Consider the following 27,162-nt stretch of genomic DNA (forward strand, 5'->3'; position numbering starts at 1 on the left):
GTTTTTGCTTCTGCATTTCCCAAGTAAGGACGCATGACAACAAGCGATCGCGGTGCTCATCTACGACACAGTGGTGATGAGTTTTCAGTATGTGTTCTTTTGAACGAGCAATGAGGTTGCCGCCTTGGACAGCTGACTGCACGCTCTCATTGTGCCACGTGATGAGAATTCACCAGGCTCGTTCAGTCATTAGTCACATTCCATCGTTTGCCATAAGCAGACGCTGCGAAATGATGTGGATATCAGTTCCCAGTCTTGTGGAAGAGGAGGAAAAGAGCACACGAGGGCTCGTCCAGGAGTTGAACCCGGGACCTCTCGCACCCTAAGCGAGAATCATACCACTAGACCAACGAGCCACAGCAGCACTTTCCATTTCAATCTGTCAGTGAGCTTGAGGATGGGGAGAGGCGCCATTCGCTCGTCCAGTCAGACCTTCATCAATAAGTCAAGAAAGCTGCAATTACACGACTGCCTTGCAGACGAAGGGCAGTGAACTGTGCCCGGTAAGAGGGGAACAAGCGGCACTAGGTGACGCCGAGGCATAAGTCCCAGCGAGGGGGGTTGGCTTGTATGGTACAGCGCTTGCTTTGCATGTGGGAGATAGCAGGATCAATTCCCGCATCCTCCAGGTGTGTGCTTAGAGCTTGATGTGCCGAAAGGCGTCCTTTAGCCTGTGGTCCCGCCTTACATGGAGAGCATCGTGCAGCTGTCAAGCGTTTCGCAGCCACGCCCCCTTTTCATCTTCTCTCTGGCTTAAGCGTCACTCCGCCCCTCTCTCTTGACATTTCATGTCAGCATGTCAGAAGTCCGAGTGACATTTTTAATGGCTGAGTGAGGGCACGATGCTGAAGCAGAGAGGCCACTTCAGCCACAGAGACTTGTGCTAGGTGAGATCTGAAAGACGGACTCGCAACAGAAACAGACCAAAAATGTATCGGTGAGATCAAAAGGCAAATGCAACATTCAGCAGAGGGCGTCTAAAGATTAGGGAACGGGCGACTGAAATCCATGTGAGGCAAAATTTCCGGTGTGTGTACTGCAGCTGGGCTTGTTGGCGTAATTGGTAGTGCGTCAGTCTCGTCATCTGAAGGGCCTGAGTTTGATCCTCACACGGGGCAGGGCTGCTTCCTCTCTTGCTCTTTTCAAACACTTGCGGCAACTGTTCGCTCATAACCACGTCTGGAATGCGTGACCTTTACACGGGCGAGAAGCAACGCCGCATCCCTTTTCTAAAGAACATTCACATTCAGAAATAAGTCAAGAAATTTGCCATTACTTTCGCTCGCACTGCTGTCAGCCTGCCCATGTTGCCAAAGAAAGATTCACTCGGCGTCAACATGACAGAACAGCGATCACTTGAAAACAATGTTCCACACTCCGTAAGCAAGAACTTCAGTGTTTGCAGTCACCCGATATGCCGATAGTCAAAGGAGCGCAAAACACGAAGCGTCAAAAGACAAGATGAGTTGATGGAAAGAGCGTTGAATTGATGAGCACAAAAGTTCAGCTCGTACAATAGGCAACGAAGGTCTCAGCGTCGTCATCGCACTTGAAAGGACTGCCTTGCAGACCAAGGGCAGTGGGCGGTGCCCGGTAAGAGGGGCAGAGGCGGTAAGACATGATGCCGAGACGCATGAAGCGAGGGGGATTAGCTCAAATGGTAGAGCGCTCGCTTAGCATGCAAGAGGTAGCGGGATCGATGCCCGCATCCTCCAGGTCTGAGTCCGGATCTCCGGAAGCCCGGTGCTCTTGTTTAGCTTCTGCGACTTCTGACAGGTGCTCCTCCGTTGCGGAGAGAATGTCCTTCAGTTGTCAAGCGTTGAAGGGCCACACCTCCTTCCCAACCTCAGTCTGCACTGAGTGCGTCTCCGGCATTTTCTCGTCCAATTTGTCAGCTTAGCAAGTGAAAAGTATATCCGAGTGAAAACAGTGCTGATAATACTCTCACGAATTGTTAGAAGACGTGCTTTTGATCATCGATTGCTTAACAATCAAATTCGTTCGACTTGAGCCATCAAGCTCGAAGTTTTCCTTCAAATCTTGAAAGCTCTCAGTGAGAACATCATAGGCTGCAGGACGCCCCGTAACTTGATTACTTCAACAGAAAGAAGAGCAGACAGCTCGACAAATATGTGAGGCGCAGAGAGCGCAAGGCGAGCCGCACACGTTTCGGTGGCTGAGAGAGGGCAGTTTTTGCTTCTGCATTTCCCAAGTAAGGACGCATGACAACAAGCGATCGCGGTGCTCATCTACGACACAGTGGTGATGAGTTTTCAGTATGTGTTCTTTTGAACGAGCAATGAGGTTGCCGCCTTGGACAGCTGACTGCACGCTCTCATTGTGCCACGTGATGAGAATTCACCAGGCTCGTTCAGTCATTAGTCACATTCCATCGTTTGCCATAAGCAGACGCTGCGAAATGATGTGGATATCAGTTCCCAGTCTTGTGGAAGAGGAGGAAAAGAGCACACGAGGGCTCGTCCAGGAGTTGAACCCGGGACCTCTCGCACCCTAAGCGAGAATCATACCACTAGACCAACGAGCCACAGCAGCACTTTCCATTTCAATCTGTCAGTGAGCTTGAGGATGGGGAGAGGCGCCATTCGCTCGTCCAGTCAGACCTTCATCAATAAGTCAAGAAAGCTGCAATTACACGACTGCCTTGCAGACGAAGGGCAGTGAACTGTGCCCGGTAAGAGGGGAACAAGCGGCACTAGGTGACGCCGAGGCATAAGTCCCAGCGAGGGGGGTTGGTTTGTATGGTACAGCGCTTGCTTTGCATGTGGGAGATAGCAGGATCAATTCCCGCATCCTCCAGGTGTGTGCTTAGAGCTTGATGTGCCGAAAGGCGTCCTTTAGCCTGTGGTCCCGCCTTACATGGAGAGCATCGTGCAGCTGTCAAGCGTTTCGCAGCCACGCCCCCTTTTCATCTTCTCTCTGGCTTAAGCGTCACTCCGCCCCTCTCTCTTGACATTTCATGTCAGCATGTCAGAAGTCCGAGTGACATTTTTAATGGCTGAGTGAGGGCACGATGCTGAAGCAGAGAGGCCACTTCAGCCACAGAGACTTGTGCTAGGTGAGATCTGAAAGACGGACTCGCAACAGAAACAGACCAAAAATGTATCGGTGAGATCAAAAGGCAAATGCAACATTCAGCAGAGGGCGTCTAAAGATTAGGGAACGGGCGACTGAAATCCATGTGAGGCAAAATTTCCGGTGTGTGTACTGCAGCTGGGCTTGTTGGCGTAATTGGTAGTGCGTCAGTCTCGTCATCTGAAGGGCCTGAGTTTGATCCTCACACGGGGCAGGGCTGCTTCCTCTCTTGCTCTTTTCAAACACTTGCGGCAACTGTTCGCTCATAACCACGTCTGGAATGCGTGACCTTTACACGGGCGAGAAGCAACGCCGCATCCCTTTTCTAAAGAACATTCACATTCAGAAATAAGTCAAGAAATTTGCCATTACTTTCGCTCGCACTGCTGTCAGCCTGCCCATGTTGCCAAAGAAAGATTCACTCGGCGTCAACATGACAGAACAGCGATCACTTGAAAACAATGTTCCACACTCCGTAAGCAAGAACTTCAGTGTTTGCAGTCACCCGATATGCCGATAGTCAAAGGAGCGCAAAACACGAAGCGTCAAAAGACAAGATGAGTTGATGGAAAGAGCGTTGAATTGATGAGCACAAAAGTTCAGCTCGTACAATAGGCAACGAAGGTCTCAGCGTCGTCATCGCACTTGAAAGGACTGCCTTGCAGACCAAGGGCAGTGGGCGGTGCCCGGTAAGAGGGGCAGAGGCGGTAAGACATGATGCCGAGACGCATGAAGCGAGGGGGATTAGCTCAAATGGTAGAGCGCTCGCTTAGCATGCAAGAGGTAGCGGGATCGATGCCCGCATCCTCCAGGTCTGAGTCCGGATCTCCGGAAGCCCGGTGCTCTTGTTTAGCTTCTGCGACTTCTGACAGGTGCTCCTCCGTTGCGGAGAGAATGTCCTTCAGTTGTCAAGCGTTGAAGGGCCACACCTCCTTCCCAACCTCAGTCTGCACTGAGTGCGTCTCCGGCATTTTCTCGTCCAATTTGTCAGCTTAGCAAGTGAAAAGTATATCCGAGTGAAAACAGTGCTGATAATACTCTCACGAATTGTTAGAAGACGTGCTTTTGATCATCGATTGCTTAACAATCAAATTCGTTCGACTTGAGCCATCAAGCTCGAAGTTTTCCTTCAAATCTTGAAAGCTCTCAGTGAGAACATCATAGGCTGCAGGACGCCCCGTAACTTGATTACTTCAACAGAAAGAAGAGCAGACAGCTCGACAAATATGTGAGGCGCAGAGAGCGCAAGGCGAGCCGCACACGTTTCGGTGGCTGAGAGAGGGCAGTTTTTGCTTCTGCATTTCCCAAGTAAGGACGCATGACAACAAGGGATCGCGGTGCTCATCTACGACACAGTGGTGATGAGTTTTCAGTATGTGTTCTTTTGAACGAGCAATGAGGTTGCCGCCTTGGACAGCTGACTGCACGCTCTCATTGTGCCACGTGATGAGAATTCACCAGGCTCGTTCAGTCATTAGTCACATTCCATCGTTTGCCATAAGCAGACGCTGCGAAATGATGTGGATATCAGTTCCCAGTCTTGTGGAAGAGGAGGAAAAGAGCACACGAGGGCTCGTCCAGGAGTTGAACCCGGGACCTCTCGCACCCTAAGCGAGAATCATACCACTAGACCAACGAGCCACAGCAGCACTTTCCATTTCAATCTGTCAGTGAGCTTGAGGATGGGGAGAGGCGCCATTCGCTCGTCCAGTCAGACCTTCATCAATAAGTCAAGAAAGCTGCAATTACACGACTGCCTTGCAGACGAAGGGCAGTGAACTGTGCCCGGTAAGAGGGGAACAAGCGGCACTAGGTGACGCCGAGGCATAAGTCCCAGCGAGGGGGGTTGGCTTGTATGGTACAGCGCTTGCTTTGCATGTGGGAGATAGCAGGATCAATTCCCGCATCCTCCAGGTGTGTGCTTAGAGCTTGATGTGCCGAAAGGCGTCCTTTAGCCTGTGGTCCCGCCTTACATGGAGAGCATCGTGCAGCTGTCAAGCGTTTCGCAGCCACGCCCCCTTTTCATCTTCTCTCTGGCTTAAGCGTCACTCCGCCCCTCTCTCTTGACATTTCATGTCAGCATGTCAGAAGTCCGAGTGACATTTTTAATGGCTGAGTGAGGGCACGATGCTGAAGCAGAGAGGCCACTTCAGCCACAGAGACTTGTGCTAGGTGAGATCTGAAAGACGGACTCGCAACAGAAACAGACCAAAAATGTATCGGTGAGATCAAAAGGCAAATGCAACATTCAGCAGAGGGCGTCTAAAGATTAGGGAACGGGCGACTGAAATCCATGTGAGGCAAACTTTCCGGTGTGTGTACTGCAGCTGGGCTTGTTGGCGTAATTGGTAGTGCGTCAGTCTCGTCATCTGAAGGGCCTGAGTTTGATCCTCACACGGGGCAGGGCTGCTTCCTCTCTTGCTCTTTTCAAACACTTGCGGCAACTGTTCGCTCATAACCACGTCTGGAATGCGTGACCTTTACACGGGCGAGAAGCAACGCCGCATCCCTTTTCTAAAGAACATTCACATTCAGAAATAAGTCAAGAAATTTGCCATTACTTTCGCTCGCACTGCTGTCAGCCTGCCCATGTTGCCAAAGAAAGATTCACTCGGCGTCAACATGACAGAACAGCGATCACTTGAAAACAATGTTCCACACTCCGTAAGCAAGAACTTCAGTGTTTGCAGTCACCCGATATGCCGATAGTCAAAGGAGCGCAAAACACGAAGCGTCAAAAGACAAGATGAGTTGATGGAAAGAGCGTTGAATTGATGAGCACAAAAGTTCAGCTCGTACAATAGGCAACGAAGGTCTCAGCGTCGTCATCGCACTTGAAAGGACTGCCTTGCAGACCAAGGGCAGTGGGCGGTGCCCGGTAAGAGGGGCAGAGGCGGTAAGACATGATGCCGAGACGCATGAAGCGAGGGGGATTAGCTCAAATGGTAGAGCGCTCGCTTAGCATGCAAGAGGTAGCGGGATCGATGCCCGCATCCTCCAGGTCTGAGTCCGGATCTCCGGAAGCCCGGTGCTCTTGTTTAGCTTCTGCGACTTCTGACAGGTGCTCCTCCGTTGCGGAGAGAATGTCCTTCAGTTGTCAAGCGTTGAAGGGCCACACCTCCTTCCCAACCTCAGTCTGCACTGAGTGCGTCTCCGGCATTTTCTCGTCCAATTTGTCAGCTTAGCAAGTGAAAAGTATATCCGAGTGAAAACAGTGCTGATAATACTCTCACGAATTGTTAGAAGACGTGCTTTTGATCATCGATTGCTTAACAATCAAATTCGTTCGACTTGAGCCATCAAGCTCGAAGTTTTCCTTCAAATCTTGAAAGCTCTCAGTGAGAACATCATAGGCTGCAGGACGCCCCGTAACTTGATTACTTCAACAGAAAGAAGAGCAGACAGCTCGACAAATATGTGAGGCGCAGAGAGCGCAAGGCGAGCCGCACACGTTTCGGTGGCTGAGAGAGGGCAGTTTTTGCTTCTGCATTTCCCAAGTAAGGACGCATGACAACAAGCGATCGCGGTGCTCATCTACGACACAGTGGTGATGAGTTTTCAGTACGTGTTCTTTTGAACGAGCAATGAGGTTGCCGCCTTGGACAGCTGACTGCACGCTCTCATTGTGCCACGTGATGAGAATTCACCAGGCTCGTTCAGTCATTAGTCACATTCCATCGTTTGCCATAAGCAGAAGCTGCGAAGTGATGTGGATATCAGTTCCCAGTCTTGTGGAAGAGGAGGAAAAGAGCACACGAGGGCTCGTCCAGGAGTTGAACCCGGGACCTCTCGCACCCTAAGCGAGAATCATACCACTAGACCAACGAGCCACAGCAGCACTTTCCATTTCAATCTGTCAGCGAGCTTGAGGATGGGGAGAGGCGCCATTCGCTCGTCCAGTCAGACCTTCATCAATAAGTCAAGAAAGCTGCAATTACACGACTGCCTTGCAGACGAAGGGCAGTGAACTGTGCCCGGTAAGAGGGGAACAAGCGGCACTAGGTGACGCCGAGGCATAAGTCCCAGCGAGGGGGGTTGGCTTGTATGGTACAGCGCTTGCTTTGCATGTGGGAGATAGCAGGATCAATTCCCGCATCCTCCAGGTCTGTGCTTAGAGCTTGATGTGCCGAAAGGCGTCCTTTAGCCTGTGGTCCCGCCTTACATGGAGAGCATCGTGCAGCTGTCAAGCGTTTCGCAGCCACGCCCCCTTTTCATCTTCTCTCTGGCTTAAGCGTCACTCCGCCCCTCTCTCTTGACATTTCATGTCAGCATGTCAGAAGTCCGAGTGACATTTTTAATGGCTGAGTGAGGGCACGATGCTGAAGCAGAGAGGCCACTTCAGCCACAGAGACTTGTGCTAGGTGAGATCTGAAAGACGGACTCGCAACAGAAACAGACCAAAAATGTATCGGTGAGATCAAAAGGCAAATGCAACATTCAGCAGAGGGCGTCTAAAGATTAGGGAACGGGCGACTGAAATCCATGTGAGGCAAACTTTCCGGTGTGTGTACTGCAGCTGGGCTTGTTGGCGTAATTGGTAGTGCGTCAGTCTCGTCATCTGAAGGGCCTGAGTTTGATCCTCACACGGGGCAGGGCTGCTTCCTCTCTTGCTCTTTTCAAACACTTGCGGCAACTGTTCGCTCATAACCACGTCTGGAATGCGTGACCTTTACACGGGCGAGAAGCAACGCCACATCCCTTTTCTAAAGAACATTCACATTCAGAAATAAGTCAAGAAATTTGCCATTACTTTCGCTCGCACTGCTGTCAGCCTGCCCATGTTGCCAAAGAAAGATTCACTCGGCGTCAACATGACAGAACAGCGATCACTTGAAAACAATGTTCCACACTCCGTAAGCAAGAACTTCAGTGTTTGCAGTCACCCGATATGCCGATAGTCAAAGGAGCGCAAAACACGAAGCGTCAAAAGACAAGATGAGTTGATGGAAAGAGCGTTGAATTGATGAGCACAAAAGTTCAGCTCGTACAATAGGCAACGAAGGTCTCAGCGTCGTCATCGCACTTGAAAGGACTGCCTTGCAGACCAAGGGCAGTGGGCGGTGCCCGGTAAGAGGGGCAGAGGCGGTAAGACATGATGCCGAGACGCATGAAGCGAGGGGGATTAGCTCAAATGGTAGAGCGCTCGCTTAGCATGCAAGAGGTAGCGGGATCGATGCCCGCATCCTCCAGGTCTGAGTCCGGATCTCCGGAAGCCCGGTGCTCTTGTTTAGCTTCTGCGACTTCTGACAGGTGCTCCTCCGTTGCGGAGAGAATGTCCTTCAGTTGTCAAGCGTTGAAGGGCCACACCTCCTTCCCAACCTCAGTCTGCACTGAGTGCGTCTCCGGCATTTTCTCGTCCAATTTGTCAGCTTAGCAAGTGAAAAGTATATCCGAGTGAAAACAGTGCTGATAATACTCTCACGAATTGTTAGAAGACGTGCTTTTGATCATCGATTGCTTAACAATCAAATTCGTTCGACTTGAGCCATCAAGCTCGAAGTTTTCCTTCAAATCTTGAAAGCTCTCAGTGAGAACATCATAGGCTGCAGGACGCCCCGTAACTTGATTACTTCAACAGAAAGAAGAGCAGACAGCTCGACAAATATGTGAGGCGCAGAGAGCGCAAGGCGAGCCGCACACGTTTCGGTGGCTGAGAGAGGGCAGTTTTTGCTTCTGCATTTCCCAAGTAAGGACGCATGACAACAAGCGATCGCAGTGCTCATCTACGACACAGTGGTGATGAGTTTTCAGTACGTGTTCTTTTGAACGAGCAATGAGGTTGCCGCCTTGGACAGCTGACTGCACGCTCTCATTGTGCCACGTGATGAGAATTCACCAGGCTCGTTCAGTCATTAGTCACATTCCATCGTTTGCCATAAGCAGAAGCTGCGAAGTGATGTGGATATCAGTTCCCAGTCTTGTGGAAGAGGAGGAAAAGAGCACACGAGGGCTCGTCCGGGAGTTGAACCCGGGACCTCTCGCACCCTAAGCGAGAATCATACCACTAGACCAACGAGCCACAGCAGCACTTTCCATTTCAATCTGTCAGCGAGCTTGAGGATGGGGAGAGGCGCCATTCGCTCGTCCAGTCAGACCTTCATCAATAAGTCAAGAAAGCTGCAATTACACGACTGCCTTGCAGACGAAGGGCAGTGAACTGTGCCCGGTAAGAGGGGAACAAGCGGCACTAGGTGACGCCGAGGCATAAGCCCCAGCGAGGGGGGTTGGCTTGTATGGTACAGCGCTTGCTTTGCATGTGGGAGATAGCAGGATCAATTCCCGCATCCTCCAGGTCTGTGCTTAGAGCTTGATGTGCCGAAAGGCGTCCTTTAGCCTGTGGTCCCGCCTTACATGGAGAGCATCGTGCAGCTGTCAAGCGTTTCGCAGCCACGCCCCCTTTTCATCTTCTCTCTGGCTTAAGCGTCACTCCGCCCCTCTCTCTTGACATTTCATGTCAGCATGTCAGAAGTCCGAGTGACATTTTTAATGGCTGAGTGAGGGCACGATGCTGAAGCAGAGAGGCCACTTCAGCCACAGAGACTTGTGCTAGGTGAGATCTGAAAGACGGACTCGCAACAGAAACAGACCAAAAATGTATCGGTGAGATCAAAAGGCAAATGCAACATTCAGCAGAGGGCGTCTAAAGATTAGGGAACGGGCGACTGAAATCCATGTGAGGCAAACTTTCCGGTGTGTGTACTGCAGCTGGGCTTGTTGGCGTAATTGGTAGTGCGTCAGTCTCGTCATCTGAAGGGCCTGAGTTTGATCCTCACACGGGGCAGGGCTGCTTCCTCTCTTGCTCTTTTCAAACACTTGCGGCAACTGTTCGCTCATAACCACGTCTGGAATGCGTGACCTTTACACGGGCGAGAAGCAACGCCACATCCCTTTTCTAAAGAACATTCACATTCAGAAATAAGTCAAGAAATTTGCCATTACTTTCGCTCGCACTGCTGTCAGCCTGCCCATGTTGCCAAAGAAAGATTCACTCGGCGTCAACATGACAGAACAGCGATCACTTGAAAACAATGTTCCACACTCCGTAAGCAAGAACTTCAGTGTTTGCAGTCACCCGATATGCCGATAGTCAAAGGAGCGCAAAACACGAAGCGTCAAAAGACAAGATGAGTTGATGGAAAGAGCGTTGAATTGATGAGCACAAAAGTTCAGCTCGTACAATAGGCAACGAAGGTCTCAGCGTCGTCATCGCACTTGAAAGGACTGCCTTGCAGACCAAGGGCAGTGGGCGGTGCCCGGTAAGAGGGGCAGAGGCGGTAAGACATGATGCCGAGACGCATGAAGCGAGGGGGATTAGCTCAAATGGTAGAGCGCTCGCTTAGCATGCAAGAGGTAGCGGGATCGATGCCCGCATCCTCCAGGTCTGAGTCCGGATCTCCGGAAGCCCGGTGCTCTTGTTTAGCTTCTGCGACTTCTGACAGGTGCTCCTCCGTTGCGGAGAGAATGTCCTTCAGTTGTCAAGCGTTGAAGGGCCACACCTCCTTCCCAACCTCAGTCTGCACTGAGTGCGTCTCCGGCATTTTCTCGTCCAATTTGTCAGCTTAGCAAGTGAAAAGTATATCCGAGTGAAAACAGTGCTGATAATACTCTCACGAATTGTTAGAAGACGTGCTTTTGATCATCGATTGCTTAACAATCAAATTCGTTCGACTTGAGCCATCAAGCTCGAAGTTTTCCTTCAAATCTTGAAAGCTCTCAGTGAGAACATCATAGGCTGCAGGACGCCCCGTAACTTGATTACTTCAACAGAAAGAAGAGCAGACAGCTCGACAAATATGTGAGGCGCAGAGAGCGCAAGGCGAGCCGCACACGTTTCGGTGGCTGAGAGAGGGCAGTTTTTGCTTCTGCATTTCCCAAGTAAGGACGCATGACAACAAGCGATCGCAGTGCTCATCTACGACACAGTGGTGATGAGTTTTCAGTACGTGTTCTTTTGAACGAGCAATGAGGTTGCCGCCTTGGACAGCTGACTGCACGCTCTCATTGTGCCACGTGATGAGAATTCACCAGGCTCGTTCAGTCATTAGTCACATTCCATCGTTTGCCATAAGCAGAAGCTGCGAAGTGATGTGGATATCAGTTCCCAGTCTTGTGGAAGAGGAGGAAAAGAGCACACGAGGGCTCGTCCGGGAGTTGAACCCGGGACCTCTCGCACCCTAAGCGAGAATCATACCACTAGACCAACGAGCCACAGCAGCACTTTCCATTTCAATCTGTCAGCGAGCTTGAGGATGGGGAGAGGCGCCATTCGCTCGTCCAGTCAGACCTTCATCAATAAGTCAAGAAAGCTGCAATTACACGACTGCCTTGCAGACGAAGGGCAGTGAACTGTGCCCGGTAAGAGGGGAACAAGCGGCACTAGGTGACGCCGAGGCATAAGCCCCAGCGAGGGGGGTTGGCTTGTATGGTACAGCGCTTGCTTTGCATGTGGGAGATAGCAGGATCAATTCCCGCATCCTCCAGGTCTGTGCTTAGAGCTTGATGTGCCGAAAGGCGTCCTTTAGCCTGTGGTCCCGCCTTACATGGAGAGCATCGTGCAGCTGTCAAGCGTTTCGCAGCCACGCCCCCTTTTCATCTTCTCTCTGGCTTAAGCGTCACTCCGCCCCTCTCTCTTGACATTTCATGTCAGCATGTCAGAAGTCCGAGTGACATTTTTAATGGCTGAGTGAGGGCACGATGCTGAAGCAGAGAGGCCACTTCAGCCACAGAGACTTGTGCTAGGTGAGATCTGAAAGACGGACTCGCAACAGAAACAGACCAAAAATGTATCGGTGAGATCAAAAGGCAAATGCAACATTCAGCAGAGGGCGTCTAAAGATTAGGGAACGGGCGACTGAAATCCATGTGAGGCAAACTTTCCGGTGTGTGTACTGCAGCTGGGCTTGTTGGCGTAATTGGTAGTGCGTCAGTCTCGTCATCTGAAGGGCCTGAGTTTGATCCTCACACGGGGCAGGGCTGCTTGCTCTTTTCAAACACTTGCGGCAACTGTTCGCTCATAACCACGTCTGGAATGCGTGACCTTTACACGGGCGAGAAGCAACGCCGCATCCCTTTTCTAAAGAACATTCACATTCAGAAATAAGTCAAGAAATTTGCCATTACTTTCGCTCGCACTGCTGTCAGCCTGCCCATGTTGCCAAAGAAAGATTCACTCGGCGTCAACATGACAGAACAGCGATCACTTGAAAACAATGTTCCACACTCCGTAAGCAAGAACTTCAGTGTTTGCAGTCACCCGATATGCCGATAGTCAAAGGAGCGCAAAACACGAAGCGTCAAAAGACAAGATGAGTTGATGGAAAGAGCGTTGAATTGATGAGCACAAAAGTTCAGCTCGTACAATAGGCAACGAAGGTCTCAGCGTCGTCATCGCACTTGAAAGGACTGCCTTGCAGACCAAGGGCAGTGGGCGGTGCCCGGTAAGAGGGGCAGAGGCGGTAAGACATGATGCCGAGACGCATGAAGCGAGGGGGATTAGCTCAAATGGTAGAGCGCTCGCTTAGCATGCAAGAGGTAGCGGGATCGATGCCCGCATCCTCCAGGTCTGAGTCCGGATCTCCGGAAGCCCGGTGCTCTTGTTTAGCTTCTGCGACTTCTGACAGGTGCTCCTCCGTTGCGGAGAGAATGTCCTTCAGTTGTCAAGCGTTGAAGGGCCACACCTCCTTCCCAACCTCAGTCTGCACTGAGTGCGTCTCCGGCATTTTCTCGTCCAATTTGTCAGCTTAGCAAGTGAAAAGTATATCCGAGTGAAAACAGTGCTGATAATACTCTCACGAATTGTTAGAAGACGTGCTTTTGATCATCGATTGCTTAACAATCAAATTCGTTCGACTTGAGCCATCAAGCTCGAAGTTTTCCTTCAAATCTTGAAAGCTCTCAGTGAGAACATCATAGGCTGCAGGACGCCCCGTAACTTGATTACTTCAACAGAAAGAAGAGCAGACAGCTCGACAAATATGTGAGGCGCAGAGAGCGCAAGGCGAGCCGCACACGTTTCGGTGGCTGAGAGAGGGCAGTTTTTGCTTCTGCATTTCCCAAGTAAGGACGCATGACAACAAGCGATCGCGGTGCTCATCTACGACACAGTGGTGATGAGTTTTCAGTATGTGTTCTTTTGAACGAGCAATGAGGTTGCCGCCTTGGACAGCTGACTGCACGCTCTCATTGTGCCACGTGATGAGAATTCACCAGGCTCGTTCAGTCATTAGTCACATTCCATCGTTTGCCATAAGCAGACGCTGCGAAATGATGTGGATATCAGTTCCCAGTCTTGTGGAAGAGGAGGAAAAGAGCACACGAGGGCTCGTCCAGGAGTTGAACCCGGGACCTCTCGCACCCTAAGCGAGAATCATACCACTAGACCAACGAGCCACAGCAGCACTTTCCATTTCAATCTGTCAGTGAGCTTGAGGATGGGGAGAGGCGCCATTCGCTCGTCCAGTCAGACCTTCATCAATAAGTCAAGAAAGCTGCAATTACACGACTGCCTTGCAGACGAAGGGCAGTGAACTGTGCCCGGTAAGAGGGGAACAAGCGGCACTAGGTGACGCCGAGGCATAAGTCCCAGCGAGGGGGGTTGGCTTGTATGGTACAGCGCTTGCTTTGCATGTGGGAGATAGCAGGATCAATTCCCGCATCCTCCAGGTGTGTGCTTAGAGCTTGATGTGCCGAAAGGCGTCCTTTAGCCTGTGGTCCCGCCTTACATGGAGAGCATCGTGCAGCTGTCAAGCGTTTCGCAGCCACGCCCCCTTTTCATCTTCTCTCTGGCTTAAGCGTCACTCCGCCCCTCTCTCTTGACATTTCATGTCAGCATGTCAGAAGTCCGAGTGACATTTTTAATGGCTGAGTGAGGGCACGATGCTGAAGCAGAGAGGCCACTTCAGCCACAGAGACTTGTGCTAGGTGAGATCTGAAAGACGGACTCGCAACAGAAACAGACCAAAAATGTATCGGTGAGATCAAAAGGCAAATGCAACATTCAGCAGAGGGCGTCTAAAGATTAGGGAACGGGTGACTGAAATCCATGTGAGGCAAACTTTCCGGTGTGTGTACTGCAGCTGGGCTTGTTGGCGTAATTGGTAGTGCGTCAGTCTCGTCATCTGAAGGGCCTGAGTTTGATCCTCACACGGGGCAGGGCTGCTTCCTCTCTTGCTCTTTTCAAACACTTGCGGCAACTGTTCGCTCATAACCACGTCTGGAATGCGTGACCTTTACACGGGCGAGAAGCAACGCCGCATCCCTTTTCTAAAGAACATTCACATTCAGAAATAAGTCAAGAAATTTGCCATTACTTTCGCTCGCACTGCTGTCAGCCTGCCCATGTTGCCAAAGAAAGATTCACTCGGCGTCAACATGACAGAACAGCGATCACTTGAAAACAATGTTCCACACTCCGTAAGCAAGAACTTCAGTGTTTGCAGTCACCCGATATGCCGATAGTCAAAGGAGCGCAAAACACGAAGCGTCAAAAGACAAGATGAGTTGATGGAAAGAGCGTTGAATTGATGAGCACAAAAGTTCAGCTCGTACAATAGGCAACGAAGGTCTCAGCGTCGTCATCGCACTTGAAAGGACTGCCTTGCAGACCAAGGGCAGTGGGCGGTGCCCGGTAAGAGGGGCAGAGGCGGTAAGACATGATGCCGAGACACATGAAGCGAGGGGGATTAGCTCAAATGGTAGAGCGCTCGCTTAGCATGCAAGAGGTAGCGGGATCGATGCCCGCATCCTCCAGGTCTGAGTTTGGATCTCCGGAAGCCCGGTGCTCTTGTTTAGCTTCTGCGACTTCTGACAGGTGCTCCTCCGTTGCGGAGAGAATGTCCTTCAGTTGTCAAGCGTTGAAGGGCCACACCTCCTTCCCAACCTCAGTCTGCAATGAGTGCGTCTCCGGCATTTTCTCGTCCAATTTGTCAGCTTAGCAAGTGAAAAGTATATCCGAGTGAAAACAGTGCTGATAATACTCTCACGAATTGTTAGAAGACGTGCTTTTGATCATCGATTGCTTAACAATCACATTCGTTCGACTTGAGCCATCAAGCTCGTAGTTTTCCTTCAAATCTTGAAAGCTCTCAGTGAGAACATCATAGGCTGCAGGACGCCCCGTAACTTGATTACTTCAACAGAAAGAAGAGCAGACAGCTCGACAAATATGTGAGGCGCAGAGAGCGCAAGGCGAGCCGCACACGTTTCGGTGGCTGAGAGAGGGCAGTTTTTGCTTCTGCATTTCCCAAGTAAGGACGCATGACAACAAGCGATCGCAGTGCTCATCTACGACACAGTGGTGATGAGTTTTCAGTACGTGTTCTTTTGAACGAGCAATGAGGTTGCCGCCTTGGACAGCTGACTGCACGCTCTCATTGTGCCACGTGATGAGAATTCACCAGGCTCGTTCAGTCATTAGTCACATTCCATCGTTTGCCATAAGCAGAAGCTGCGAAGTGATGTGGATATCAGTTCCCAGTCTTGTGGAAGAGGAGGAAAAGAGCACACGAGGGCTCGTCCGGGAGTTGAACCCGGGACCTCTCGCACCCTAAGCGAGAATCATACCACTAGACCAACGAGCCACAGCAGCACTTTCCATTTCAATCTGTCAGCGAGCTTGAGGATGGGGAGAGGCGCCATTCGCTCGTCCAGTCAGACCTTCATCAATAAGTCAAGAAAGCTGCAATTACACGACTGCCTTGCAGACGAAGGGCAGTGAACTGTGCCCGGTAAGAGGGGAACAAGCGGCACTAGGTGACGCCGAGGCATAAGTCCCAGCGAGGGGGGTTGGCTTGTATGGTACAGCGCTTGCTTTGCATGTGGGAGATAGCAGGATCAATTCCCGCATCCTCCAGGTGTGTGCTTAGAGCTTGATGTGCCGAAAGGCGTCCTTTAGCCTGTGGTCCCGCCTTACATGGAGAGCATCGTGCAGCTGTCAAGCGTTTCGCAGCCACGCCCCCTTTTCATCTTCTCTCTGGCTTAAGCGTCACTCCGCCCCTCTCTCTTGACATTTCATGTCAGCATGTCAGAAGTCCGAGTGACATTTTTAATGGCTGAGTGAGGGCACGATGCTGAAGCAGAGAGGCCACTTCAGCCACAGAGACTTGTGCTAGGTGAGATCTGAAAGACGGACTCGCAACAGAAACAGACCAAAAATGTATCGGTGAGATCAAAAGGCAAATGCAACATTCAGCAGAGGGCGTCTAAAGATTAGGGAACGGGCGACTGAAATCCATGTGAGGCAAACTTTCCGGTGTGTGTACTGCAGCTGGGCTTGTTGGCGTAATTGGTAGTGCGTCAGTCTCGTCATCTGAAGGGCCTGAGTTTGATCCTCACACGGGGCAGGGCTGCTTCCTCTCTTGCTCTTTTCAAACACTTGCGGCAACTGTTCGCTCATAACCACGTCTGGAATGCGTGACCTTTACACGGGCGAGAAGCAACGCCACATCCCTTTTCTAAAGAACATTCACATTCAGAAATAAGTCAAGAAATTTGCCATTACTTTCGCTCGCACTGCTGTCAGCCTGCCCATGTTGCCAAAGAAAGATTCACTCGGCGTCAACATGACAGAACAGCGATCACTTGAAAACAATGTTCCACACTCCGTAAGCAAGAACTTCAGTGTTTGCAGTCACCCGATATGCCGATAGTCAAAGGAGCGCAAAACACGAAGCGTCAAAAGACAAGATGAGTTGATGGAAAGAGCGTTGAATTGATGAGCACAAAAGTTCAGCTCGTACAATAGGCAACGAAGGTCTCAGCGTCGTCATCGCACTTGAAAGGACTGCCTTGCAGACCAAGGGCAGTGGGCGGTGCCCGGTAAGAGGGGCAGAGGCGGTAAGACATGATGCCGAGACGCATGAAGCGAGGGGGATTAGCTCAAATGGTAGAGCGCTCGCTTAGCATGCAAGAGGTAGCGGGATCGATGCCCGCATCCTCCAGGTCTGAGTCCGGATCTCCGGAAGCCCGGTGCTCTTGTTTAGCTTCTGCGACTTCTGACAGGTGCTCCTCCGTTGCGGAGAGAATGTCCTTCAGTTGTCAAGCGTTGAAGGGCCACACCTCCTTCCCAACCTCAGTCTGCACTGAGTGCGTCTCCGGCATTTTCTCGTCCAATTTGTCAGCTTAGCAAGTGAAAAGTATATCCGAGTGAAAACAGTGCTGATAATACTCTCACGAATTGTTAGAAGACGTGCTTTTGATCATCGATTGCTTAACAATCAAATTCGTTCGACTTGAGCCATCAAGCTCGAAGTTTTCCTTCAAATCTTGAAAGCTCTCAGTGAGAACATCATAGGCTGCAGGACGCCCCGTAACTTGATTACTTCAACAGAAAGAAGAGCAGACAGCTCGACAAATATGTGAGGCGCAGAGAGCGCAAGGCGAGCCGCACACGTTTCGGTGGCTGAGAGAGGGCAGTTTTTGCTTCTGCATTTCCCAAGTAAGGACGCATGACAACAAGCGATCGCAGTGCTCATCTACGACACAGTGGTGATGAGTTTTCAGTACGTGTTCTTTTGAACGAGCAATGAGGTTGCCGCCTTGGACAGCTGACTGCACGCTCTCATTGTGCCACGTGATGAGAATTCACCAGGCTCGTTCAGTCATTAGTCACATTCCATCGTTTGCCATAAGCAGAAGCTGCGAAGTGATGTGGATATCAGTTCCCAGTCTTGTGGAAGAGGAGGAAAAGAGCACACGAGGGCTCGTCCGGGAGTTGAACCCGGGACCTCTCGCACCCTAAGCGAGAATCATACCACTAGACCAACGAGCCACAGCAGCACTTTCCATTTCAATCTGTCAGCGAGCTTGAGGATGGGGAGAGGCGCCATTCGCTCGTCCAGTCAGACCTTCATCAATAAGTCAAGAAAGCTGCAATTACACGACTGCCTTGCAGACGAAGGGCAGTGAACTGTGCCCGGTAAGAGGGGAACAAGCGGCACTAGGTGACGCCGAGGCATAAGTCCCAGCGAGGGGGGTTGGCTTGTATGGTACAGCGCTTGCTTTGCATGTGGGAGATAGCAGGATCAATTCCCGCATCCTCCAGGTGTGTGCTTAGAGCTTGATGTGCCGAAAGGCGTCCTTTAGCCTGTGGTCCCGCCTTACATGGAGAGCATCGTGCAGCTGTCAAGCGTTTCGCAGCCACGCCCCCTTTTCATCTTCTCTCTGGCTTAAGCGTCACTCCGCCCCTCTCTCTTGACATTTCATGTCAGCATGTCAGAAGTCCGAGTGACATTTTTAATGGCTGAGTGAGGGCACGATGCTGAAGCAGAGAGGCCACTTCAGCCACAGAGACTTGTGCTAGGTGAGATCTGAAAGACGGACTCGCAACAGAAACAGACCAAAAATGTATCGGTGAGATCAAAAGGCAAATGCAACATTCAGCAGAGGGCGTCTAAAGATTAGGGAACGGGCGACTGAAATCCATGTGAGGCAAACTTTCCGGTGTGTGTACTGCAGCTGGGCTTGTTGGCGTAATTGGTAGTGCGTCAGTCTCGTCATCTGAAGGGCCTGAGTTTGATCCTCACACGGGGCAGGGCTGCTTGCTCTTTTCAAACACTTGCGGCAACTGTTCGCTCATAACCACGTCTGGAATGCGTGACCTTTACACGGGCGAGAAGCAACGCCGCATCCCTTGTCTAAAGAACATTCACATTCAGAAATAAGTCAAGAAATTTGCCATTACTTTCGCTCGCACTGCTGTCAGCCTGCCCATGTTGCCAAAGAAAGATTCACTCGGCGTCAACATGACAGAACAGCGATCACTTGAAAACAATGTTCCACACTCCGTAAGCAAGAACTTCAGTGTTTGCAGTCACCCGATATGCCGATAGTCAAAGGAGCGCAAAACACGAAGCGTCAAAAGACAAGATGAGTTGATGGAAAGAGCGTTGAATTGATGAGCACAAAAGTTCAGCTCGTACAATAGGCAACGAAGGTCTCAGCGTCGTCATCGCACTTGAAAGGACTGCCTTGCAGACCAAGGGCAGTGGGCGGTGCCCGGTAAGAGGGGCAGAGGCGGTAAGACATGATGCCGAGACGCATGAAGCGAGGGGGATTAGCTCAAATGGTAGAGCGCTCGCTTAGCATGCAAGAGGTAGCGGGATCGATGCCCGCATCCTCCAGGTCTGAGTCCGGATCTCCGGAAGCCCGGTGCTCTTGTTTAGCTTCTGCGACTTCTGACAGGTGCTCCTCCGTTGCGGAGAGAATGTCCTTCAGTTGTCAAGCGTTGAAGGGCCACACCTCCTTCCCAACCTCAGTCTGCACTGAGTGCGTCTCCGGCATTTTCTCGTCCAATTTGTCAGCTTAGCAAGTGAAAAGTATATCCGAGTGAAAACAGTGCTGATAATACTCTCACGAATTGTTAGAAGACGTGCTTTTGATCATCGATTGCTTAACAATCAAATTCGTTCGACTTGAGCCATCAAGCTCGAAGTTTTCCTTCAAATCTTGAAAGCTCTCAGTGAGAACATCATAGGCTGCAGGACGCCCCGTAACTTGATTACTTCAACAGAAAGAAGAGCAGACAGCTCGACAAATATGTGAGGCGCAGAGAGCGCAAGGCGAGCCGCACACGTTTCGGTGGCTGAGAGAGGGCAGTTTTTGCTTCTGCATTTCCCAAGTAAGGACGCATGACAACAAGCGATCGCGGTGCTCATCTACGACACAGTGGTGATGAGTTTTCAGTATGTGTTCTTTTGAACGAGCAATGAGGTTGCCGCCTTGGACAGCTGACTGCACGCTCTCATTGTGCCACGTGATGAGAATTCACCAGGCTCGTTCAGTCATTAGTCACATTCCATCGTTTGCCATAAGCAGACGCTGCGAAATGATGTGGATATCAGTTCCCAGTCTTGTGGAAGAGGAGGAAAAGAGCACACGAGGGCTCGTCCAGGAGTTGAACCCGGGACCTCTCGCACCCTAAGCGAGAATCATACCACTAGACCAACGAGCCACAGCAGCACTTTCCATTTCAATCTGTCAGTGAGCTTGAGGATGGGGAGAGGCGCCATTCGCTCGTCCAGTCAGACCTTCATCAATAAGTCAAGAAAGCTGCAATTACACGACTGCCTTGCAGACGAAGGGCAGTGAACTGTGCCCGGTAAGAGGGGAACAAGCGGCACTAGGTGACGCCGAGGCATAAGTCCCAGCGAGGGGGGTTGGCTTGTATGGTACAGCGCTTGCTTTGCATGTGGGAGATAGCAGGATCAATTCCCGCATCCTCCAGGTGTGTGCTTAGAGCTTGATGTGCCGAAAGGCGTCCTTTAGCCTGTGGTCCCGCCTTACATGGAGAGCATCGTGCAGCTGTCAAGCGTTTCGCAGCCACGCCCCCTTTTCATCTTCTCTCTGGCTTAAGCGTCACTCCGCCCCTCTCTCTTGACATTTCATGTCAGCATGTCAGAAGTCCGAGTGACATTTTTAATGGCTGAGTGAGGGCACGATGCTGAAGCAGAGAGGCCACTTCAGCCACAGAGACTTGTGCTAGGTGAGATCTGAAAGACGGACTCGCAACAGAAACAGACCAAAAATGTATCGGTGAGATCAAAAGGCAAATGCAACATTCAGCAGAGGGCGTCTAAAGATTAGGGAACGGGCGACTGAAATCCATGTGAGGCAAACTTTCCGGTGTGTGTACTGCAGCTGGGCTTGTTGGCGTAATTGGTAGTGCGTCAGTCTCGTCATCTGAAGGGCCTGAGTTTGATCCTCACACGGGGCAGGGCTGCTTCCTCTCTTGCTCTTTTCAAACACTTGCGGCAACTGTTCGCTCATAACCACGTCTGGAATGCGTGACCTTTACACGGGCGAGAAGCAACGCCGCATCCCTTTTCTAAAGAACATTCACATTCAGAAATAAGTCAAGAAATTTGCCATTACTTTCGCTCGCACTGCTGTCAGCCTGCCCATGTTGCCAAAGAAAGATTCACTCGGCGTCAACATGACAGAACAGCGATCACTTGAAAACAATGTTCCACACTCCGTAAGCAAGAACTTCAGTGTTTGCAGTCACCCGATATGCCGATAGTCAAAGGAGCGCAAAACACGAAGCGTCAAAAGACAAGATGAGTTGATGGAAAGAGCGTTGAATTGATGAGCACAAAAGTTCAGCTCGTACAATAGGCAACGAAGGTCTCAGCGTCGTCATCGCACTTGAAAGGACTGCCTTGCAGACCAAGGGCAGTGGGCGGTGCCCGGTAAGAGGGGCAGAGGCGGTAAGACATGATGCCGAGACGCATGAAGCGAGGGGGATTAGCTCAAATGGTAGAGCGCTCGCTTCGCATGCAAGAGGTAGCGGGATCGATGCCCGCATCCTCCAGGTCTGAGTTTGGATCTCCGGAAGCCCGGTGCTCTTGTTTAGCTTCTGCGACTTCTGACAGGTGCTCCTCCGTTGCGGAGAGAATGTCCTTCAGTTGTCAAGCGTTGAAGGGCCACACCTCCTTCCCAACCTCAGTCTGCACTGAGTGCGTCTCCGGCATTTTCTCGTCCAATTTGTCAGCTTAGCAAGTGAAAAGTATATCCGAGTGAAAACAGTGCTGATAATACTCTCACGAATTGTTAGAAGACGTGCTTTTGATCATCGATTGCTTAACAATCACATTCGTTCGACTTGAGCCATCAAGCTCGTAGTTTTCCTTCAAATCTTGAAAGCTCTCAGTGAGAACATCATAGGCTGCAGGACGCCCCGTAACTTGATTACTTCAACAGAAAGAAGAGCAGACAGCTCGACAAATATGTGAGGCGCAGAGAGCGCAAGGCGAGCCGCACACGTTTCGGTGGCTGAGAGAGGGCAGTTTTTGCTTCTGCATTTCCCAAGTAAGGACGCATGACAACAAGCGATCGCGGTGCTCATCTACGACACAGTGGTGATGAGTTTTCAGTACGTGTTCTTTTGAACGAGCAATGAGGTTGCCGCCTTGGACAGCTGACTGCACGCTCTCATTGTGCCACGTGATGAGAATTCACCAGGCTCGTTCAGTCATTAGTCACATTCCATCGTTTGCCATAAGCAGACGCTGCGAAGTGATGTGGATATCAGTTCCCAGTCTTGTGGAAGAGGAGGAAAAGAGCACACGAGGGCTCGTCCGGGAGTTGAACCCGGGACCTCTCGCACCCTAAGCGAGAATCATACCACTAGACCAACGAGCCACAGCAGCACTTTCCATTTCAATCTGTCAGCGAGCTTGAGGATGGGGAGAGGCGCCATTCGCTTGTCCAGTCAGACCTTCATCAATAAGTCAAGAAAGCTGCAATTACACGACTGCCTTGCAGACGAAGGGCAGTGAACTGTGCCCGGTAAGAGGGGAACAAGCTGCACTAGGTGACGCCGAGGCATAAGGCCTAGCGAGGGGGGTTGGCTTGTATGGTACAGCGCTTGCTTTGCATGTGGGAGATAGCAGGATCAATTCCCGCATCCTCCAGGTGTGTGCTTAGAGCTTGATGTGCCGAAAGGCGTCCTTTAGCCTGTGGTCCCGCCTTACATGGAGAGCATCGTGCAGCTGTCAAGCGTTTCGCAGCCACGCCCCCTTTTCATCTTCTCTCTGGCTTAAGCGTCACTCCGCCCCTCTCTCTTGACATTTCATGTCAGCATGTCAGAAGTCCGAGTGACATTTTTAATGGCTGAGTGAGGGCACGATGCTGAAGCAGAGAGGCCACTTCAGCCACAGAGACTTGTGCTAGGTGAGATTTGAAAGACGGACTCGCAACAGAAACAGACCAAAAATGTATCGGTGAGATCAAAAGGCAAATGCAACATTCAGCAGAGGGCGTCTAAAGATTAGGGAACGGGCGACTGAAATCCATGTGAGGCAAACTTTCCGGTGTGTGTACTGCAGCTGGGCTTGTTGGCGTAATTGGTAGTGCGTCAGTCTCGTCATCTGAAGGGCCTGAGTTTGATCCTCACACGGGGCAGGGCTGCTTCCTCTCTTGCTCTTTTCAAACACTTGCGGCAACTGTTCGCTCATAACCACGTCTGGAATGCGTGACCTTTACACGGGCGAGAAGCAACGCCGCATCCCTTTTCTAAAGAACATTCACATTCAGAAATAAGTCAAGAAATTTGTCATTACTTTCGCTCGCACTGCTGTCAGCCTGCCCATGTTGCCAAAGAAAGATTCACTCGGCGTCAACATGACAGAACAGCGATCACTTGAAAACAATGTTCCACACTCCGTAAGCAAGAACTTCAGTGTTTGCAGTCACCCGATATGCCGATAGTCAAAGGAGCGCAAAACACGAAGCGTCAAAAGACAAGATGAGTTGATGGAAAGAGCGTTGAATTGATGAGCACAAAAGTTCAGCTCGTACAATAGGCAACGAAGGTCTCAGCGTCGTCATCGCACTTGAAAGGACTGCCTTGCAGACCAAGGGCAGTGGGCGGTGCCCGGTAAGAGGGGCAGAGGCGGTAAGACATGATGCCGAGACGCATGAAGCGAGGGGGATTAGCTCAAATGGTAGAGCGCTCGCTTCGCATGCAAGAGGTAGCGGGATCGATGCCCGCATCCTCCAGGTCTGAGTTTGGATCTCCGGAAGCCCGGTGCTCTTGTTTAGCTTCTGCGACTTCTGACAGGTGCTCCTCCGTTGCGGAGAGAATGTCCTTCAGTTGTCAAGCGTTGAAGGGCCACACCTCCTTCCCAACCTCAGTCTGCACTGAGTGCGTCTCCGGCATTTTCTCGTCCAATTTGTCAGCTTAGCAAGTGAAAAGTATATCCGAGTGAAAACAGTGCTGATAATACTCTCACGAATTGTTAGAAGACGTGCTTTTGATCATCGATTGCTTAACAATCACATTCGTTCGACTTGAGCCATCAAGCTCGTAGTTTTCCTTCAAATCTTGAAAGCTCTCAGTGAGAACATCATAGGCTGCAGGACGCCCCGTAACTTGATTACTTCAACAGAAAGAAGAGCAGACAGCTCGACAAATATGTGAGGCGCAGAGAGCGCAAGGCGAGCCGCACACGTTTCGGTGGCTGAGAGAGGGCAGTTTTTGCTTCTGCATTTCCCAAGTAAGGACGCATGACAACAAGCGATCGCGGTGCTCATCTACGACACAGTGGTGATGAGTTTTCAGTACGTGTTCTTTTGAACGAGCAATGAGGTTGCCGCCTTGGACAGCTGACTGCACGCTCTCATTGTGCCACGTGATGAGAATTCACCAGGCTCGTTCAGTCATTAGTCACATTCCATCGTTTGCTATAAGCAGACGCTGCGAAGTGATGTGGATATCAGTTCCCAGTCTTGTGGAAGAGGAGGAAAAGAGCACACGAGGGCTCGTCCGGGAGTTGAACCCGGGACCTCTCGCACCCTAAGCGAGAATCATACCACTAGACCAACGAGCCACAGCAGCACTTTCCATTTCAATCTGTCAGCGAGCTTGAGGATGGGGAGAGGCGCCATTCGCTCGTCCAGTCAGACCTTCATCAATAAGTCAAGAAAGCTGCAATTACACGACTGCCTTGCAGACGAAGGGCAGTGAACTGTGCCCGGTAAGAGGGGAACAAGCGGCACTAGGTGACGCCGAGGCATAAGTCCCAGCGAGGGGGGTTGGCTTGTATGGTACAGCGCTTGCTTTGCATGTGGGAGATAGCAGGATCAATTCCCGCATCCTCCAGGTGTGTGCTTAGAGCTTGATGTGCTGAAAGGCGTCCTTTAGCCTGTGGTCCCGCCTTACATGGAGAGCATCGTGCAGCTGTCAAGCGTTTCGCAGCCACGCCCCCTTTTCATCTTCTCTCTGGCTTAAGCGTCACTCCGCCCCTCTCTCTTGACATTTCATGTCAGCATGTCAGAAGTCCGAGTGACATTTTTAATGGCTGAGTGAGGGCACGATGCTGAAGCAGAGAGGCCACTTCAGCCACAGAGACTTGTGCTAGGTGAGATCTGAAAGACGGACTCGCAACAGAAACAGACCAAAAATGTATCGGTGAGATCAAAAGGCAAATGCAACATTCAGCAGAGGGCGTCTAAAGATTAGGGAACGGGCGACTGAAATCCATGTGAGGCAAACTTTCCGGTGTGTGTACTGCAGCTGGGCTTGTTGGCGTAATTGGTAGTGTGTCAGTCTCGTCATCTGAAGGGCCTGAGTTTGATCCTCACACGGGGCAGGGCTGCTTCCTCTCTTGCTCTTTTCAAACACTTGCGGCAACTGTTCGCTCATAACCACGTCTGGAATGCGTGACCTTTACACGGGCGAGAAGCAACGCCGCATCCCTTTTCTAAAGAACATTCACATTCAGAAATAAGTCAAGAAATTTGCCATTACTTTCGCTCGCACTGCTGTCAGCCTGCCCATGTTGCCAAAGAAAGATTCACTCGGCGTCAACATGACAGAACAGCGATCACTTGAAAACAATGTTCCACACTCCGTAAGCAAGAACTTCAGTGTTTGCAGTCACCCGATATGCCGATAGTCAAAGGAGCGCAAAACACGAAGCGTCAAAAGACAAGATCAGTTGATGGAAAGAGCGTTGAATTGATGAGCACAAAAGTTCAGCTCGTACAATAGGCAACGAAGGTCTCAGCGTCGTCATCGCACTTGAAAGGACTGCCTTGCAGACCAAGGGCAGTGGGCGGTGCCCGGTAAGAGGGGCAGAGGCGGTAAGACATGATGCCGAGACGCATGAAGCGAGGGGGATTAGCTCAAATGGTAGAGCGCTTGCTTAGCATGCAAGAGGTAGCGGGATCGATGCCCGCATCCTCCAGGTCTGAGTTTGGATCTCCGGAAGCCCGGTGCTCTTGTTTAGCTTCTGCGACTTCTGACAGGTGCTCCTCCGTTGCGGAGAGAATGTCCTTCAGTTGTCAAGCGTTGAAGGGCCACACCTCCTTCCCAACCTCAGTCTGCACTGAGTGCGTCTCCGGCATTTTCTCGTCCAATTTGTCAGCTTAGCAAGTGAAAAGTATATCCGAGTGAAAACCGTGCTGATAATACTCTCACGAATTGTTAGAAGACGTGCTTTTGATCATCGATTGCTTAACAATCACATTCGTTCGACTTGAGCCATCAAGCTCGTAGTTTTCCTTCAAATCTTGAAAGCTCTCAGTGAGAACATCATAGGCTGCAGGACGCCCCGTAACTTGATTACTTCAACAGAAAGAAGAGCAGACAGCTCGACAAATATGTGAGGCGCAGAGAGCGCAAGGCGAGCCGCACACGTTTCGGTGGCTGAGAGAGGGCAGTTTTTGCTTCTGCATTTCCCAAGTAAGGACGCATGACAACAAGCGATCGCGGTGCTCATCTACGACACAGTGGTGATGAGTTTTCAGTACGTGTTCTTTTGAACGAGCAATGAGGTTGCCGCCTTGGACAGCTGACTGCACGCTCTCATTGTGCCACGTGATGAGAATTCACCAGGCTCGTTCAGTCATTAGTCACATTCCATCGTTTGCCATAAGCAGACGCTGCGAAGTGATGTGGATATCAGTTCCCAGTCTTGTGGAAGAGGAGGAAAAGAGCACACGAGGGCTCGTCCGGGAGTTGAACCCGGGACCTCTCGCACCCTAAGCGAGAATCATACCACTAGACCAACGAGCCACAGCAGCACTTTCCATTTCAATCTGTCAGCAAGCTTGAGGATGGGGAGAGGCGCCATTCGCTCGTCCAGTCAGACCTTCATCAATAAGTCAAGAAAGCTGCAATTACACGACTGCCTTGCAGACGAAGGGCAGTGAACTGTGCCCGGTAAGAGGGGAACAAGCGGCACTAGGTGACGCCGAGGCATAAGTCCCAGCGAGGGGGGTTGGCTTGTATGGTACAGCGCTTGCTTTGCATGTGGGAGATAGCAGGATCAATTCCCGCATCCTCCAGGTGTGTGCTTAGAGCTTGATGTGCCGAAAGGCGTCCTTTAGCACTTGAAAGGACTGCCTTGCAGACCAAGGGCAGTGGGCGGTTGCTGTTTTGAGACGGAGGCATTGGGATGGTGGGCCGAGATCTATTCTTCTTAAGGAATTCTTCATCGTGAAAGATCGGTCCACAGGTCATCCAAAGAACTCAGGGAATCATGTGCTACTGAATGGAGTGAAGTGCTGAAACACATGACATGCCCCCTTGATCTCACGTGCTGCAACATGCACAGCTACCGTCCACAC

At 51.0% G+C, this 27,162-nt stretch overlaps 14 non-coding genes across 14 annotated transcripts; 1 reads left to right on the forward strand and 13 right to left on the reverse strand.

Moving 5' to 3' along the window:
• Positions 1–284: 284 nt before the first annotated feature.
• Positions 285–356, reverse strand: trnap-agg (transfer RNA proline (anticodon AGG)). Its single transcript has one exon. It is a non-coding gene; the product is annotated as a tRNA-Pro (tRNA).
• A 2,117-nt stretch (positions 357–2,473) lies between these two features.
• On the reverse strand, positions 2,474–2,545 carry trnap-agg (transfer RNA proline (anticodon AGG)). Its single transcript has one exon. It is a non-coding gene; the product is annotated as a tRNA-Pro (tRNA).
• Positions 2,546–4,662: 2,117 nt separating this feature from the next.
• Positions 4,663–4,734, reverse strand: trnap-agg (transfer RNA proline (anticodon AGG)). The gene has a single exon. It is a non-coding gene; the product is annotated as a tRNA-Pro (tRNA).
• A 2,117-nt stretch (positions 4,735–6,851) lies between these two features.
• On the reverse strand, positions 6,852–6,923 carry trnap-agg (transfer RNA proline (anticodon AGG)). Its single transcript has one exon. It is a non-coding gene; the product is annotated as a tRNA-Pro (tRNA).
• Positions 6,924–9,040: 2,117 nt separating this feature from the next.
• Positions 9,041–9,112, reverse strand: trnap-agg (transfer RNA proline (anticodon AGG)). The gene has a single exon. It is a non-coding gene; the product is annotated as a tRNA-Pro (tRNA).
• A 2,117-nt stretch (positions 9,113–11,229) lies between these two features.
• Positions 11,230–11,301, reverse strand: trnap-agg (transfer RNA proline (anticodon AGG)). Its single transcript has one exon. It is a non-coding gene; the product is annotated as a tRNA-Pro (tRNA).
• Positions 11,302–13,410: 2,109 nt separating this feature from the next.
• trnap-agg (transfer RNA proline (anticodon AGG)) lies at positions 13,411–13,482 on the reverse strand. The gene has a single exon. It is a non-coding gene; the product is annotated as a tRNA-Pro (tRNA).
• A 2,117-nt stretch (positions 13,483–15,599) lies between these two features.
• Positions 15,600–15,671, reverse strand: trnap-agg (transfer RNA proline (anticodon AGG)). The gene has a single exon. It is a non-coding gene; the product is annotated as a tRNA-Pro (tRNA).
• Positions 15,672–17,788: 2,117 nt separating this feature from the next.
• On the reverse strand, positions 17,789–17,860 carry trnap-agg (transfer RNA proline (anticodon AGG)). Its single transcript has one exon. It is a non-coding gene; the product is annotated as a tRNA-Pro (tRNA).
• Positions 17,861–19,969: 2,109 nt separating this feature from the next.
• On the reverse strand, positions 19,970–20,041 carry trnap-agg (transfer RNA proline (anticodon AGG)). Its single transcript has one exon. It is a non-coding gene; the product is annotated as a tRNA-Pro (tRNA).
• A 2,117-nt stretch (positions 20,042–22,158) lies between these two features.
• Positions 22,159–22,230, reverse strand: trnap-agg (transfer RNA proline (anticodon AGG)). Its single transcript has one exon. It is a non-coding gene; the product is annotated as a tRNA-Pro (tRNA).
• Positions 22,231–24,347: 2,117 nt separating this feature from the next.
• On the reverse strand, positions 24,348–24,419 carry trnap-agg (transfer RNA proline (anticodon AGG)). The gene has a single exon. It is a non-coding gene; the product is annotated as a tRNA-Pro (tRNA).
• A 1,286-nt stretch (positions 24,420–25,705) lies between these two features.
• On the forward strand, positions 25,706–25,778 carry trnaa-agc (transfer RNA alanine (anticodon AGC)). Its single transcript has one exon. It is a non-coding gene; the product is annotated as a tRNA-Ala (tRNA).
• Positions 25,779–26,536: 758 nt separating this feature from the next.
• Positions 26,537–26,608, reverse strand: trnap-agg (transfer RNA proline (anticodon AGG)). Its single transcript has one exon. It is a non-coding gene; the product is annotated as a tRNA-Pro (tRNA).
• Between the last annotated feature and the right edge of the window lie 554 nt (positions 26,609–27,162).

Source organism: Lepisosteus oculatus, chromosome 14 (assembly GCF_040954835.1).
Source record: "Lepisosteus oculatus isolate fLepOcu1 chromosome 14, fLepOcu1.hap2, whole genome shotgun sequence".
NCBI lineage: Eukaryota > Metazoa > Chordata > Actinopteri > Semionotiformes > Lepisosteidae > Lepisosteus > Lepisosteus oculatus.